The following is a 16510-nucleotide window of genomic DNA, read 5'->3' as shown; positions in this document are numbered from 1 at the left end:
TGAGCTGCACCGTAGATGCTTTACCTGCTGCTTTTCCATCTGGACAGAATGTTGGTAGAACTCTGGATGGTAAGCTCATCGACCTCTGCTGAATTGTGTCCCTATCTTAATGCTCTGTAGACTGCAGAATGTCAGGACAATAACGAACTCCTGATGGTATTAGTCTACTGTTACAAATGAACATCATAATCCCAAACAGGTCAGGAGTTGGCATTTTTGTGGTTCTTCCTTCAAACAGGTCAGAGTAAGGCTCTGGTGTTGTTAAAGTGTGGCTGAGCATCTGCAGCAAGGTGCAGTAAAAGCTGCTGAAGTTGGGAACGCTGGTGGAAAGGATGGAGCGGAGTCCTGGGGATCATGGTTAGGGATGACGGTTCAGACTCCTTGGTAGCCTCCTTCTGGATCTGCATTCTCAGCTCTGATGCAGAGCAGATGGATGAAAGGCAACAGGAAGTGATTCAGGGACTTGTGTTTGTTGCCTTTTTCACCATCGTGCCCAAACCAGAGAGAGAATTTAAAGAGGAAAGTATGGGAGGTTTCAGTCTCTCACCCTGGGGAGGACAAGGCAGAAGAGCTCACACCACGCTGTCTGGGGAGGACAAGGCAGAAGAGCTCACACCATGCTGTCTGTGGGGAGGAGGACAAGGCAGAAGAGCTCACACCATGTTGTCTGTGGGAAGGACAAGGCAAAAGAGCTCACACCATGCTGTCTGTGGGGAGGACAAGGCAGAAGAGCTCACACCATGCTGTCTGGGGAGGACAAGGCAGAAGAGCTCACACCATGCTGTCTGTGGGGAGGACAAGGCAGAAGAGCTCACACCATGTTGTCTGTGGGGAGGAGGACAAGGCAGAAGAGCTCACACTATGCTGTCTGGGGAGGACAAGGCAGAAGAGCTCACACCATGCTGTCTGGGGAGGACAAGGCAGAAGAGCTCACACCATGCTGTCTGTGGGGAGGGCAAGGCAGAAGAGCTCACACCATGCTGTCTGTGGTGAGGACAAGGCAGAAGAGCTCACACCATGCTGTCTGTGGGGAGGAGGAGAAGGCAGAAGAGCTCACACCATGCTGTCTGTGGGGAGGAGGAGAAGGCAGAAGAGCTCACACCATGCTGTCTGTGGGGAGGACAAGGCAGAAGAGCTCACACCATGCTGTCTGTGGGGAGGACAAGGCAGAAGAGCTCACACCATGCTGTCTGTGGGGAGGAGGACAAGGCAGAAGAGCTCACACCATGCTGTCTGTGGGGAGGAGGACAAGGCAGAAGAGCTCACACCATGTTGTCTGTGGGGAGGACAAGGCAGAAGAGCTCACACCATGCTGTCTGTGGGGAGGAGAAGGCAGAAGAGCTCACACCATGCTGTCTGTGGGGAGGACAAGGCAGAAGAGCTCACACCATGCTGTCTGTGGGGAGGACAAGGCAGAAGAGCTCACACCATGCTGTCTGTGGGGAGGAAAAGGCAGATGAGCTCACACCATGCTGTCTGTGGGGAGGACAAGGCAGAAGAGCTCACACCATGCTGTCTGTGGGGAGGAGGAGAAGGCAGAAGAGCTCACACCATGCTGTCTGTGGGGAGGACAAGGCAGAAGAGCTCACACCATGCTGTCTGTGGGGAGGAGAAGGCAGAAGAGCTCACACCATGTTGTCTGTGGGGAGGACAAGGCAGAAGAGCTCACACCATGTTGTCTGTGGGGAGGACAAGGCAGAAGAGCTCACACCATGTTGTCTGTGGGGAGGACAAGGCAAAAGAGCTCACACCATGCTGTCTGTGGGGAGGACAAGGCAGAAGAGCTCACACCATGTTGTCTGGGGAGGAGGACAAGGCAGAAGAGCTCACACCATGCTGTCTGGGGAGGGTCTTAGGTTTTTTTTTCTTTTTTGCTGTGATAAATACCATGATCAGAAGGGAATTCGGGAAGAAGGATTTACCTCCTATTAGATCTCTAGTTCTGCACTCAGAGAAATGAGGGTGGGAACCCAAGACAGCAAACTCGAGGCAGAAATTTAAGCATCGGCCATGAAGGAATACTGGTTACTGGCTTGCTAGCTCTCTGGATTCTGTTCAGCTCCCTATCTTATATGGTCCAGGACCACCTAACTAGGAATGGTACCACCCACAGTGAGCCTCACACATATGCCACAGGCCAGTCTGAAGGAGGCAGCACCTCAACTGAGGTGTCTGTCCTTTTCCCAGGCTGCTCTAGTTTTCATCAAGCTGACACAGAAACAAGCGAGTATCGTGGGTCTTCCTCCCTTAGTTCATTTTCCCTGGAAATCCTCCCATAGACACCCACAGGTCAGCTTTGTTAACCCCCATCTCTTCTCAGCATAGTCCACTCAACAGTCAGGGTAAAGAACACAGAGTGGCCATGGGGCCCAGGATTTAAGAGTCGTTTTCACTATCACTTTTGCTCACGGCTTACTTCTGGGTACAGACTAAGGTGGGGACTGTAATTCAGCCACCACATTAAGTTCTGAGCAGACTCAGGCTGGAGAGGAAAGGAAAAAAAAATCACATCTGGGGGTTTATATCTGCCCAGAACCTCACCCGGCGCTCACCTTGCTGCCCCCAACTGAGTAGCAAGGCTACATCCAGCTGCAAGAAAGTTTTGTTGTTTGTGTTTGTTTTAAAACCTGTTATTTTGCAATTCAAATAGAATCAGTCTTGTGTCATTACAGATGATGCTTGGGTGGGGTGATGCTGTTTGAGGAGCAATCACTGCTGTCAGCAGTACTGTGTTTGGAGGGAGAAACCTGACATGCTGAATTAAGGCAGTAATGGAGGGAGTGGGAAGGAAGGTCAGAAATAAGTTTTGACAGAGGACTACAAGAACCCAACAACCTTTATTCCTCCTAATTTGCTTGAGAAGACATGCCCCCCTTTGGTTAATTCTACAAATACCCCTTTTATTGAATTCAAGGTCATTATACTAAATTTAGTTGGCAAATATTGAAATAAACTTGAACAGAGAAATTTGTGCTTCAAAATCTAAATATATTTTTAAAATGTATTTCTGAAAGGATTTGTGCCCCCTCGAAGCTCTGTTTCTCAAAGACAGAAGAATGTAGAAGACATTGGCTATTAAGTCAAAATACCTTTTTAAAGTAAGTACAGCCACTCTTTGCTTATAAACACTGGAGACATATGAGTCCCAATGTCAGAAAATAACTCCAAGGAAACTAAGAGGATGCTTTATCTTCCTGCCAGAAACCATCTGCCTTTCCTGTAGATATTCCAAAAATCATTTAAACTTAGCATTTTCCTGCTCCCCATACCATGCTTCTAAAAGACAACTTGAACTGCTTTGAGGGCACAAGCTTTATCTTCAGGAAACTGGGTTGCCAGAAAACATATCTAGAAATCCAGCCACGAGTGTGTGTACTTGTGTGTGTGTGGAGCACACACATCTAGAAGGCTTTGATTTCTGGAAATGTAGCAGAAGCAAATCGTGATGCCCTACTGAACACTTGGGGTATCACTGAACATGTTCAGAAAAAAAAATAATGGTTGAAGACTAAGTCCTTCCCCTTCCAGAGAGCAAGCATGTCTTCCTGAGGGTTTGTCTGGGGAAACCCTGAATCTATTTACTGCTGTGGCCGGCACTTTAACCAGGCCACTTTTTCGAACATGGCTACGAGGTCAAAGAATGCCATGCTTAGTGTGGCTTGAATCTGAGAGGTAACTAGAAAGCAGAACTCCCCTGGGGTGGGTGAAGGCAGGCCTCTGTCATCCCTCAGGAATAACTGAGGACAAAGTCCATTGTCACATCCCTTTGAAGCTGAGGTAGACCCCGGGTAGAAATCAGACTTTGGAGGGGGCCATGCTGGAGGCTCCTCACGTACCCTAGCAGAGTGGACAACTGGAACTTCACCTTAAGACCTGAGAATCTGCACTTTATACCATATTCTTTAAAGCCCCTTCTGTATGTGTGTGTGTGTGTGTGTATGTTTCTGTGTGTGACTGTGTGTATGCGTGTGTTTATCTGTGTGTGAGTGTGCACGTGTGTGTGCATGTGTGTTTGTGTGTGCATGTGAGTGTGTAAGTGTTTATGTGTGTATAAGTGAATGAGTGTGTATATGTGTGTCTGTGAGATGACAGCTTCTAGGCATGTACCATGTTCTTTTAAAACAAATCTAGTCTCCTTAACACCACTCAAAGAATGAGCTTTCTTGGGGCAAAGGAAGCCTAAGGGGGATCTGGTGAAACCCAGCAGACTAGTGAAAGTTCACACAACTTCTCCAGTTCAAATGCCTGTGAAAACCTCCTCAGGCGGCCATCACAGTGTCATCCGTAACTACAACTGTGGACCTTCTGAATCCTAAACACAGATAATCCCGGAGCCGCTCTGAGCAATGCTACAGTGACCTCAAGCTTCCCATCTTCGCATCAGTGTTTAGCTGTGTTAAAGAGGACAGCATTAGCCAGGCAATGGCGGTGCTCGCCTTTAATGCCAGCGCTGGGGAGACAGAGGCAGGAATCCAGGACAGCCAGGGCCACACAGAGAAACTCTGTCAAAAAACAAAAACAAAGCATAGGATCTTGGCAAATCTTGGAAACCAGGGTGAAAAATTGTCTAACAACCTGGCTCATCTGCAGGGACACACGAAATGTAAAGAGGCCAGGATTCCAGGACTGTTTCTATTTTCCTTTAATTCTTTAGTAGTCTTATTACATTTTAAAGTCCGCAGGTAGTGAATCTTCCTGGGAAAGCCAGCTGTGGTCCACAGCTGTGTCTTCACGTCTCTCAGGCCGTGCTCTCTGCAGCTCTCCCTGCTCCGTTCTCTGGCTGTAATCAGGCCCTGGGAGGGGATATAAAGATGATGGGAAATGGCTGCGTTAGTTCAAAGTCATGTACTGCTTGGTATCGCTGAAGAGCGTCCTAGGTGAGTCAGGAAATGGATGGCGTTTTTCAAGTCACATGAATCAGCGCCCCAGAATTCATCATTTTCACCAGCTGTGTCATTTCCCAGCATTCCTCAGTTTTGATCCTGTACACAAGGCTCACCCGAAGCCGGAAGTAGTTGAGTGGGGGTGGGGTGGGGGGCAGGGAAGGGAAATAGAGAGTTTCAGTGTGATGACAACAGAACACCCTAGGTAAAATCATAATCACATTTAGTTTTACAGTATGGTGATTCGGGTACTTTAACAAGAAAGACTTCTTAAAAGGAAAAAAAAATCAAATTTTATTAGAAAAATGAAATGTTTATAAGCACTTTTAAACAATTACATTTTTCAGAGTGCCTACTTGGTGCTGAGTCTCAGGTATTTGGTGTTTAACAACTCCTTTTGCCTTTGCTGCTCCTGACTGACATTTCTGGTGAGCTGGTCAAGTGGCCCCAGAAGACATTAGCTCAGAAAGTTCACAGACTTTCTGCAAGTCTGCGACAAAATCGTCTTTAGCTTAGAACCAGTCCACTTTAAACCAAGAAAGCATTCTTAATGAAAATTTGGTTTCTGTCCTCACTTATTAAAGGTTTCTAATTCCAGATCACTGGTGATGAACTCCAACAGTGGTACAGTGTGGCTTGTAAATAGCCAGACTGAACCCGTTTCCTGCCCCAGTGACACAAAGTAGCTTCATTTCGAGGGGGAGAGTCTATGTGATAATCATCAGGGTGCACAGGGCTTAGGCCTCCAAGCTAAGATGAGTTTCTTTGCTTGCTTGTGAGTTTATATGAGACAGGGTCCCCCTAGGTGACCGCAAACTGGCCTTAAGCCCCAGCCCTGCTGCCTCAGACACCTGGCATGATGCACCTCACTTTTTCTTTCTTAAAAAATAATTTATTAAAAAGTGTTAACTGTTTTTAACAGTAGCAGATACGAATTAGCTAAACACACTTGAGTCTTAATTTGTCTTTCTTCACGCTGTTAGGTCCCACCCACCCACACGAAGGCTATAGGGTTCATGCGGAAGGCTGAAGTCCTCCACCACCAGACCTTGGCCCTTGGCAGGCCTCCTTCTCCCAAGAGCCTCTCAGGCTCCTGTGCCACGTAGGCAAGGGAAGGAGAGTGTTAGCAATGGCTCCGAAGCAAGGCCAGGAAACCCATTGACTTTTCCCTTCAAGACCCAGAAACCAGGAGCTGCCACAGAGAGCTAAAAGCCAGTCAAACAACTGTGAGGGATGCTTCCCAAATAAGCCCTGAAAAGCCATCCAAGTTGGGCCCCTGGTCCCCTCCGTGCCCACAGTTCCAGCCACTGTGCACTCTGGGGGCTCCCACAGAGGCTTTCAAATTAGTTTCACAGAATTCCTTTATCTGAAAGGTGACAGAAACGACAAATTGGGGGCAATTTGTGCTTCTATTGTTCTCCTCTTGAATCTCAGTAGTCCTGGAAGGGGCTGTGACACATTCCAGCTATTACCAGGTCTCCAGGTCGTACAGTGGCACATGGCACACCCTTACAGACCTCTGAACTGCCCCCCCCACCCCCGCACATTTGCAGCTCGCCAATTACCAGGGTGTGAATGTGGCCCCATGAGGGCGACCTTCGGTCCTGCAGCTAAGAGTCACTCATGAGGTCCCTTAATGCAAAAACATCCCGAAGCCACTAACAAAGCCCAAGATAGGGAAAAAATAGCCTGAAGACGCTCTCACCCCATCCTATACTGAGGGAAGGGGTCACACGTGGCTACAGGGGTAGGAACCCGAGTTTCCTGGCTCTCTTTATCCTGTGACTTTCCCATTCAACAACCACGTAAGTTGTTTAAAACCCCGTGAGTTGATCACTTCCCTACAAGGAGAAAAGAACAACTCAAGTCAACAAAACTGCCCTGCCAAGGCGATTTACTTTGCGTTCCAATATAAACTCCGAGAGGCTCAAATATCCTTGCAGACTGGCGAATTAGCCCAGCTGGCTCTGTCCATGAAGAGACCCTCTCCTAATGCAACCTGGGCCACTTGGAGGCCTCTTGCTCTGCTTCCCTGGATGGCAGATTTGTACATTTGTCTGATCTACGCTCTCCAAGTAAGCCAAAACTAGCTGAGAGCCACGTGGGCCCAACTTGCTTGCAAGAATCCGCGGCGAGCCCCTAGTCCCCCGGCCCCCATCCTGCCCCTGGCCTTCTTAGGATGGCACGGAAGAACTGAATCTTAAATTTCTACCCTCTCCCCACCCATGATCCGCCAAAGGGCGCGCACATACCTGGAGCCTAGGCAGGCCTAGTAGAAGCGCCACGTCTCTGATTTGCGTCGAGCTGCCTCCAGCCCTTTATACAGCCCAACCCGCAAAGTAGCCACGTCGGAGCGACTGGACAGGGGGCGGGTAACCTTAGAAGGTCTTGGCGAGTCGAGAAAGAGAGTCCCTAAAATGTCACCATTTGGGTGAACTTGCTCTCGGGGGGCACAAATGGGACTCGTGGGGTGTGGTGACAGCCCCCCAGGGAGTGTTTAGGGGGGTCCCATCTCGGGAAGAGGCGGGGCCAGAGGAGGGGCCTGGGCAGGTCAGGGGCGGGTGGGGCGCTCAGCTTGCACCCGGGAGGGGCGGAGAAGGGGAGGTGCTGCGGCGGGGGCGTGGTGAGGGCGGGGCTAGGCGGCCCTGGGCTCCCCGCCCCGAGCTCCGGGCCCGCGCGTCCAGCGGGGCTCTACTCGCCGGGAAGGCGGCGCCGGCGCCGGCGGCTCACGCTGTGCCCACTCCCGGGTGCTGTGCTCCGGTAGCGGGTGGGCTTCTCAAACCCTGACCGGCCGCGGCCCCTGCAGAGAGGTGGCCTCTGCATCACAGTTTCTCATTGCGGGGACGCTCCAGCACGTGCGACCCTTCTTTGGGGGTGTTCTTACGAGCGGCTACCAAGAAGAGGGCACCCAACTTTGCCACCTTGAGGGTCGCCCTCGCTCAACGCGAGCTTGCCTGCTCAGCTGCACAACTAGGGACTCCGTGCTCCTGGCGGCGGAGCTGGTCCCCAGCCCGGCGCGCTGCGAGCAGAGGATAGCTCTGGAGAAGTGGCGGGGAGCAGTAGCGGCAGCTGCCTCGATTTCCCTTGCAGCGCGCTGAAGAGGACCCTTGGAGCCCCTCCGGGCCCCGGGCGCTGGATGACTGGCAGGAGGAACGCTCCCCACATCTGGTGAGCCTGCTCCCCACCGCGTCCCTGGGTGTCGTGGCTGAGACCCTGTGCGGGTAAACTAGACCTGGGGCAACATTGGGCTGTCTGTGGGTGGTATAGGTCTCGGTTAGGGTTACTCTGCTGGCAGCTGGGTGGGGACAGCCCGGCAGCCGCGCGAGTAGGAATAGGACCACCGTCAGTGCGGAGGCGGTCGCAGTGGAGGTAGTGCACCGGCTGGAAGTTTGTGTCCTAGCCTTTGCCCAGATCCGAGCGTGCGTTGGAAAGGAGTTGGAGTGTCCGGGTGTGCGATCGGACAGTGGGCGAGCCTGAACCTCGGCCAGCACCTCTCAGGTACGCGTGGAGATCTGTGCGCGCACTCCGCGCGAAGCCAGGCTGGCGTGGTGGGAGCTGCAGCCAGCCAGGTCTGGCAATCGGAATCGCCTACCTCACAGCCCTGTGGGCTCGGGAACATTTTCTTGCTCTCTGTATAGGGGCTTTGCGGTGTTCGGGAGAATCCGGGGATAGTGGGGCTAGGACTCAACTCCGCCAGGCTGTTTTGTTGAGGTAGACTAAGGCAGAGGTGGTGAGGCCTGGGGACCCGCTAGCCACTCGCGGAGCCTCTGTGCACTGGCACCTCTGCCTCATGCGTTTCGTCTGGGGTCAGGCGAAGATCCGGGCTCGGGATGTTCGGAGGAACTGTTGGAGGTGGGGGTTAAACCCCCGCGATCACTCCTGGTACTGGGCCTAGCGTTGTTGGGTTCCAGTTCCCCTGGCTTTGGCGGGAAGCGCTTTCGTCTGTCTTTTTGTTGTTGTACCTGGATGCGGTTGCCTGGAGTTGGGCTTTAACTTTCCTGCGCCCTCAGCGTCCAGAGATCCCCGGCAGGGGGCGCCAAGAGCGAGCTTTCTGAGAGGGCGAGAGGATGCTTCAGAGTCTGTTAGTGTTTCTGTCCTGGGCAGGAGGGTAGGGAATCCTACTAGTGGTAAAACACAGATTTTGCAGTAATTGCACCCCAAAAGGTAGTTTCTGTTACCGTAGAGAGCTTTCGGTCTACTCAGAAGAAGGAACACAAAAGTTGGATGGAAGTCCTCTCACTGGAAAGGTCTCTTCGAAGACAAATTCCTACAAACTCCTCTGTTTGCAAATCTTTCTCCTTTGATAACTGGGTTTGACAAGAAGGCAATTGAAATTGCGTGGAAATGTCATAGTTATGTGCAATACGGAGAGGAGGTTCGGTTCCCGAAGAGCTTATTGGTTAAAAGGCAGGGTGTTAAATTATTGCAGCTATTTATTTATATTTATTTTAATATAGCTGTGTGTCCAGGCTTATCTGGGAAGGCTCTACTGTAACGGCCAAGAATGTGAAGAGCAGAAGTGTTATTAACTACAGAGATCATCTTTGAAAAGGAGACACAGAAAGACAAAACTAGACTTTGACAGCAAAGGGTTTTTAATACCCTATTAGAATAGTTGAATTAGCTGCTGATTAATCGCTGTTTTGCGAGAAGGTGAAGCCTGTCCCTGGGAATAAGCAGTTCACAGTTCCACTGAAGGCATAAGTCTTAAGTGGACACCTTCTACTGTAGATCACTGAAGCCACTTTTCTTTCCTGCGTTTACTCCCAACGAAATGTGCGTTTCTTTCTGCCCACTCAAATTTCTTCTGCATGCTTGATTTACATGGAAGAGCGGTTCTCCATGGGATTATCTAAGCACAGATTTCCTTTGGCTTGAGTTTGTTTATTGTAAAAGTGTTGGGGACAGTGGCTCCCCGAGATGCTACCTGTAGTCACAATGTGTGGTCATACGATTGCGAGGTCTGTGAACTGCTATCCGCTTTTCCACATCTGTAGTCAACACGTGCTTGTCCTCACGGAAGGATGTCGCTAGCGCTTTTGGGTGTCTTAATGGCAGACAGCTGCGGATCCCTGCTGAGAGCAAAGACTTTAGTCTTCTGGGCCAGAAAGCCTGAATTTGACCAGAGAAGTATTTGAGGTGTTCAGAATTTGGTGAAAATAAACTGGTATTTGTCCCTATTCATGTCTGTCTTAACTTCCTAGCCATGCCTGCAAGAATGAAGCAGAGAAATGTAGACCTCAGAGTAAAACTACTTGACAATGATACTAAGATAAATATAAGCGTGTTCTTGCAAGCTTAGCATACGCTTGGATTCCATGGACCACCGGAAGTCCTCCTATCAGTTTCTCTGTCCTCATTTTAGCCTCTTGCTGAGGGTTTCTTGCTCAAGATAGTTGCCAGTCTCTTAGTGACTGTATCAGTTGCTTCTCATACCAGAGAGGGCTGCCTAGTGGAGCCATGGCAAAGCTCCCATTAACTGGCTGATGATCTTTAAGGGCTCTGGATGTCAGATCACTGACACAGAGGCTCTCCACCAATAAAATACAGGAAGGCGGAGAAGGTTTGGGCGGGACTTTGGATACAGGCTATTCCAATGAATACATGGGTGAACATGGACTCCAGAGTTTGCAGATTAGAACCTGCCCCCAAAGAAGAGGCTCGTGTTACAGATCTCGTAGTGTGCACTACAGAATAAATCCATTCATTTACATTAAGTCCTAGCTAAGTAAACCATTTTTAGTGTAGAATATGTACAACCATTTGCGAAAAACATTTCTACTTTCTATAATAAATCCGCGATAATTCTTGATTCTAAAATTATACCAAGTTAGTATTATAAAATGTATCTGGAGTTGTTGCTATAGTTACTCAGACAAATTGCTTAGGGTATAATTATAATACCAAGGTGACAAGTTTTTGTGTTTAATGTTCAATAATGTTGAAAACACAAATTACAGTGTCTAACAAATTGAATTGCAACTAAGTATCTAATGGGGAAGCTTCTCCATGTCTGCCCACCTGCACCTGCTTGAAAATTTGTATTTATTTTCTGCAAAGTACACTTTTCTGGAATCCCCAGATGAGCATATGTCATTTCCTGAGTTGTTTATAGTGTCTCTGGTGCTGTTGTCGGCAACACAGAGATTTTCACAGATGCTCCCGCATCCTTTCTGGTTGAAGATGTACATCTAGTCCAGAATTACTGTGCGTGAAAGCCTCTCCCACCCTGCAGACATGGTGGTCTGCTATAGGTGGGGCATTCTGGTGTTTTTAATTCCCACTGATTGGTAGCATCACAGAGATGGGTCTCCTCCAGCTCTTTGGAATGTACCTTGAAGAGGTGACTGGTATATGTGTTAACTACAGAACTTATTTTTTTTTTGGTATTTTTTAAAATTTATTTTTAAGTAAATGAGTGAGCATGTGTGCCTGTGTGCTTGTGTGTGTGTGTGTGTGTGTGTGTGTGCTTTTCCCATGACAAAGTGAGTGTGTGAAGGTCACATGACAGCTTGTGGGCATTTGGTTCTGATCTTCCATCATGTATCTGAGGACCAAATTTGGGTCACCTGATTTGGTAGCAAGCGCCGTTAGCAACTGTACCGCTGTTTCAGGTACTGATTACTCAGGCACACAGCATCTATTTCTGACAGAAAAGAAACAGGGAATAGAAACTCCACTTCAGACCCATGCAGACTTTCCACCCTCAGCCTAAAATTCTGTTTTGTTCAGAGTTTCAGGAATCCTAAGTTGGTTTTAGCATGCGGATACTGACATGATTAGTTGGTGACTTGTGGAAGATCCTAGGAATAGGAAGCCTGGCCTGCATTTCACAGGGTAGTTTGAAGTCAGAAGCTTCAAAGATGGAGTTGTGTTTCATCTGGGCATGCCATTGAAAGTGGCAGGATCAATGCAGCGTGGACTCAAACAGTCAAAACACTTTGCCCAAAGTATGCCTGTCATCATCTTTTTCCTTCTCTCTCTCTCTTTTTCTGGTCCCCAAATTTATGGTTATTTAACAAGACCAAAGCTGAGTGCATCTTATTCCCCTTTCCCGAGTTCCCAGATGTTTCCCCACATGCCCACAACTGCATCTGGAAAAGTAAGTCTTTCAACTGCTACTTTTTCTTTGCATGTTTTCGGACAGGCTGTCTTATTAACAGCAAATAGGAAACCATTTCAAAAGAGAATGCCTTTGCTAAAGGGTGGCTTCTGTTGTGTTTGGTCACGAACCCACCCGTCTTTTATCTCTCAGTCCTTTTCGTCTCTGCTTTCCTGGGGAATTGGCTGACCTGCAGTTCAAGCCAAGGGACAAGGAAGCACACAGCGGAACAATTCTACTTTGCGTTGCACTTTTATGTGCATTTGAGAGTAAATCCCATTACTGCAGTGGGTAATTCAATTACAGCTATATATGATAAATAACCAGTCAGTGATAATATCAGCAGCCGACACTATTGGAGAAATAATACTGTATTTGCTGAGATGTAAGATTAACAGTGGAAGCTGTAGGCAGGTGACAGCCATGGTGGCACAAGGACATCTTGGTCACAGGCAGTGGAGTCCCTTTCTTCTGGCTCACATTCCCCAGTGTCTGGCAAGGGTGTATGATGCAGCCTTGGAAAGAAAGCCCGTCAACGGCAAGACGGGTCTGCATTGGCCAGATGGTTAGTGCTTCACCGAAACGTCTGTTGTAAATCACAGGTTGTGTTTCATAAACTCCATCCAAACACAATTCCATACACAGAAAATTTCTTTTGGTAAAAGTAGTCAGAAAAACTGGAGCTACCTTGTATCTGGAAGAGGCTTCCCAAAGCTGTCTGTACCCTGAAGGATGCCTAGGGAAGTTTACAGTGTAGCATCCTGAAACCAAATGATGGATTTTAGTAACAGCTGATTTCTTTGTTTCTTTCTTTTCCCTCCCTCCCTCCCTCTCTCCCTCCCTCCCTCCCTCCCTTCCTTTCTTTTGTTTTTTTTTTTTTGAGACAGAGTTTCTCTGTAGCTTTGGAGCCTGTCCTGGAACTAGCTCTTGTAGACCAGGCTGGCGTCAAATTCACAGAGATCTGCCTGCCTCTGCCTCCCAAGTGTTGGGATTACAGGCATGCACCACCACTGCCCAGCTTGAGTTTCTTTTAGAAAGCTAATATTTACATTTTCTGTACTGATTGTAATGCTAAGGAAGTTGGAACTAGTGGCATCCAGTAAAAGTAAATAAGTAGATTAAACAATTGGCCTGGATGTTAAACTTCTTTGGTCTAGCCATAGCTACAATTCAGCCATCATTCCTTCTGCTTGGCCTAAATGTGTCCTCAAAGAGGATGTGCTTTTAAAGCATCTTGTCATTTAAGTCCTTATGTGTTCTAGCCCCATGCTTGACTTTAGGGAATTCCTACAGGTCTATGGTTTAGGGAAACAACTTGTCTGGTTGAGAAAGACAATAGGAGATTCTTCTATCTTTAATTTGGGGTTTGCCGGCAACATTTTGTGCTCCTGAAAGAACGGTTCACTACTGTGCTGGAGAGTGGTGGTGAGGAAATGGCTGGCCAGAGTCTGGCAGTGGTGGTGGCTGTCATAGGCGGAGCAGGGACGGTAGCACCACTGTCCCCATGCAGCTCACGGATGCACGTAGCAGCTTTAGGAGAGTTCAGCAGAGGTGACGAACCATCCAGGCAGACTTGGAGATGGCCCAGAGCCATGTGGGTGAGAACCCCACATCCATGTTGGTTGTGTAGAGCCCTTGAAAAGCTAGTCTCACTGGGGATGGTGATGGAAAGCCAGGAAGACTCCCCGGCAAGGGCAGCCTGGTGGGTGATCACCAAGTGGGGCCCCAGAAAGGACGGTGCGGAACAAAACACTAGGTTGAGGTAATGATCTGGAGAAATGCACGCGGACACAAGAAAGAACTCCCAGAACTTGAAGTCGGCAATAGAACCATGTGAATTTGCCTGGCCGTTTGCCCACTTCAAGCCCACCAACGATCACACTCTGCTCCTTCCATTCAGAAAGGGCCCCAAAGCCAGAGCTCTACAGGAAGGGCAGCGAATGGCTCTACAGCCTGTCCACGGTCACCGCTGGCCCCTGGACTCCAGTCCTGCTGCCTGCTTCTAGGAGCCTGGCCTTGGCGCTCCTGCTTGGAAGGCTTTCTGTGCATTTTTCTGTGGGACTTTGTCTTTAGGCCTGGCCGCCTTGTGTCCTTACTCAAGCATCCCCTCTTCAGAAGAAGAGTCTCCAAAATACAGTCGAAAACATCTCCTTTCCCTATTCCTTCCCTTAGCCTTCATATTTTCTTTTCCCCGTTTATTGTGTGTTGCACTGCCCCACGTGATATATATATTTCTTAATATATATTTATATGTTATATAATATACTATATATTCTTTATATATTATATTTTGTTTTATTATTATATTTATATGTAATTCAATATAATATAATATATATTCTTATATATAATATACATTATAATTAATATATTTCACCAAAGTAGAGTGTAAACTTGAGATTGATGGGATTGCCTCATTTATGTCCCTTTCACCAAGTTCCTAATGATGACTGGCAGACACCTGGGGCCCTCTGGCTCCATTGGATCAGTAAATGCATGGGTAAAGACATTACATACTTCAGACTGCAGTAGAGCTTTACATGTGACATGGATGGTGAAAACGGGTTATATTTTTCACAAGAAGAAACATATTCTCATATGTTCAAATTGATTTCATGACCACAGTCTTAGAATTTAGCTGTGTCTGAAAGCCAGGAGCCATGGGGACTGTATCCTCCATATATTCTAATATATGCTAATTATACATTAAGTAGATACTTGGTAAATAAATTAATGACCTCGCTTGGCTTGGAATTAGCATAGAAATACTTTGTGTGTGTTAAAGCATAAAGAGCGAAATTCCAGGCTGTTATTTGCTTATTTAGAACCACATGCCACCCACACAAAGTTCCAGGGAACAAACTATCATCATTACATATTTTCACACATTATGACTTCAGAAAATTGTAGAAATATGCCAGGCTTTCTCATTTCATTCCTGAGATCAGGGCGATCAGCCTTGCCATCTAGTTGCATGTATATAGTTACGTAATAAGCTCTAGCAGGTAAGTGGTTAAGCAGAACGTTTTCATCTATGCAGCGTCCTACTGTTCAACAGTGGTCCAACTGAGCGCTTGATGTATGCTGTAATAGGTGTGAGCCTCAAAACATGGAACTAAGCAAAAGAAGCCAGTCACAGAAGACCACACATTGTTTGATTCCATTTATAGAAACTTCTAAAAGAGGCAAAACTATAAAGATGGAAAGTGGATAAGTGGCTGCCTCGGGCTGGCAGTGAGAGCTGGAAGAGAGACAAATGGGCGGGCGGCTCTTTCTTGGAGGATGGTGGTGCATTGTGGAGGTGTTCACCCATGTGTGCGCTTGCTCACAGTCACTGGCTTGTAGACTTACAAAGAGTCGGTTTTATAGCATGTAACCCACCTCAGCAATACGGTTAGAAATGGAAATCTGGGACATAATTTCTGCAGTTAGAGTGAATTAGACGGCCAACCGCCTAAACATAGCTCCTGCTGAATTTTTGGGGGGTTTTATTCTGGGTTCCCACAATTTTTTATAGAATTAGTGTCGAGGGTACTGGGCTGTGAGATGTACCAAGTTTCTGGGAGCCTGTGGCACTGTTTTCTCTGTTAGAGGAATAGGTAAACTCAGGTTGTTTACACATGGGCCCCTATAAGCACTCCCATTGATCCACTAAACTTGGCCGGCTCAGCTACTTCTAGAGAGACTCCTGGCTCCAGTGGTTCCCAGGCTTGTTCATGCTGCTTTCCTGCTGGTCCAGGTGTGTTGGGTGTGTGGAGAGCACAGAGCCCTGTTTCCTTAGCACTTCAGCCAGAGTCTGTAACTCACAGGATAAAGCTTCTTCACTAAGGGATGATGCTCTGCTTTGCTGGGGTCAGCTTCACCTGTTTCTGCACTGTGAGCTCTCCTACAGTTGCTGGCATTGGCTCCAGCTGGTGGGTGAGGCTTTTATTTTCTTCTTTTGTGACAGGATCTTGCTGAATAGCCCCGTAGTAGGTAACTTCAAACAACCAAACCTGAAAATGGACCGCAAGATTTTATGTTTCTTGGCATTTTCCTCTACTTCATCTATCCATCCCTCAGCCCTCTCCTGTCATAGGGTCCTTGGCTGTGTTGCTCAAGTGGCCCCTCCCACTTCAATGTCCTTAGGTGAAGGGCCTCGCACCTGACTAGAAGGCAAGTTTCAAAATGCTCCAAACCTGGACACCTTTTACGTGTAAGAGTCCTAGAGCATGTCTGGGTCTTGCTATTCTGCTTTCTGCTTTGGTGCATTCGTTTTGGCTAAGGTGCACAGCTGCAAACAGGATGTGTGTGGAGATACGTGTGAACTACCTACTGCCTGAAGTTTACTTCCTCCTCGGTTGTCTTCCAGGGGAAGTGAGTGAGTTTAGTCCTCGCCACTTGTTGACTGCGACTGCCATCTGTCTACTGCCTTAAAACCCACCCGCCTCCTGCCACAGGCTGCTCAGCTCTCCTGTGGGCTCCATGCTTTCCCCACAGTCATTGGCTTCCACATGGTGACTTTCTGTCAAAGTGTCTGTTTTGG

At 48.1% G+C, this 16510-nt stretch overlaps 1 protein-coding gene, 1 long non-coding RNA gene and 1 other non-coding gene across 5 annotated transcripts in view; 1 reads left to right on the top strand and 2 right to left on the bottom strand.

Annotated features, from left to right (window-relative positions):
* Positions 1-4630: 4630 nt before the first annotated feature.
* LOC142851766 (uncharacterized) lies at positions 4631-7443 on the bottom strand. Its single transcript, XR_012910866.1, has 2 exons — positions 7136-7443; positions 4631-4793 (listed from the first exon to the last, which is right to left on the bottom strand). It is a non-coding gene; the product is annotated as an uncharacterized LOC142851766 (long non-coding RNA).
* On the bottom strand, positions 4877-4946 carry LOC142853235 (small nucleolar RNA SNORD123). The gene has a single exon (XR_012911153.1). It is a non-coding gene; the product is annotated as a small nucleolar RNA SNORD123 (small nucleolar RNA).
* Positions 7444-7530: 87 nt separating the features above from the next.
* The window catches only part of Sema5a (semaphorin 5A), a 427200-nt gene continuing 418220 nt past the window's right edge, over positions 7531-16510 (top strand). Inside the window, exon 1 of one of the 3 annotated variants that reach the window (XM_075975776.1) lies at positions 7531-8381. The gene's annotated coding sequence lies outside the window, so the exon portion shown is untranslated. The remainder of the gene's footprint in view (positions 8382-16510) is intronic. The other 2 variants (XM_075975775.1, XM_075975777.1) reach the window with 2 other exon arrangements.

The sequence above is a fragment of the Microtus pennsylvanicus genome, chromosome 6 (assembly GCF_037038515.1).
Source record: "Microtus pennsylvanicus isolate mMicPen1 chromosome 6, mMicPen1.hap1, whole genome shotgun sequence".
NCBI classification, from domain to species: Eukaryota; Metazoa; Chordata; class Mammalia; order Rodentia; family Cricetidae; genus Microtus; species Microtus pennsylvanicus.
The sequence above is the reverse complement of the archived record's forward strand: the minus strand, read 5'-3'. Positions and strand labels throughout refer to the sequence as shown.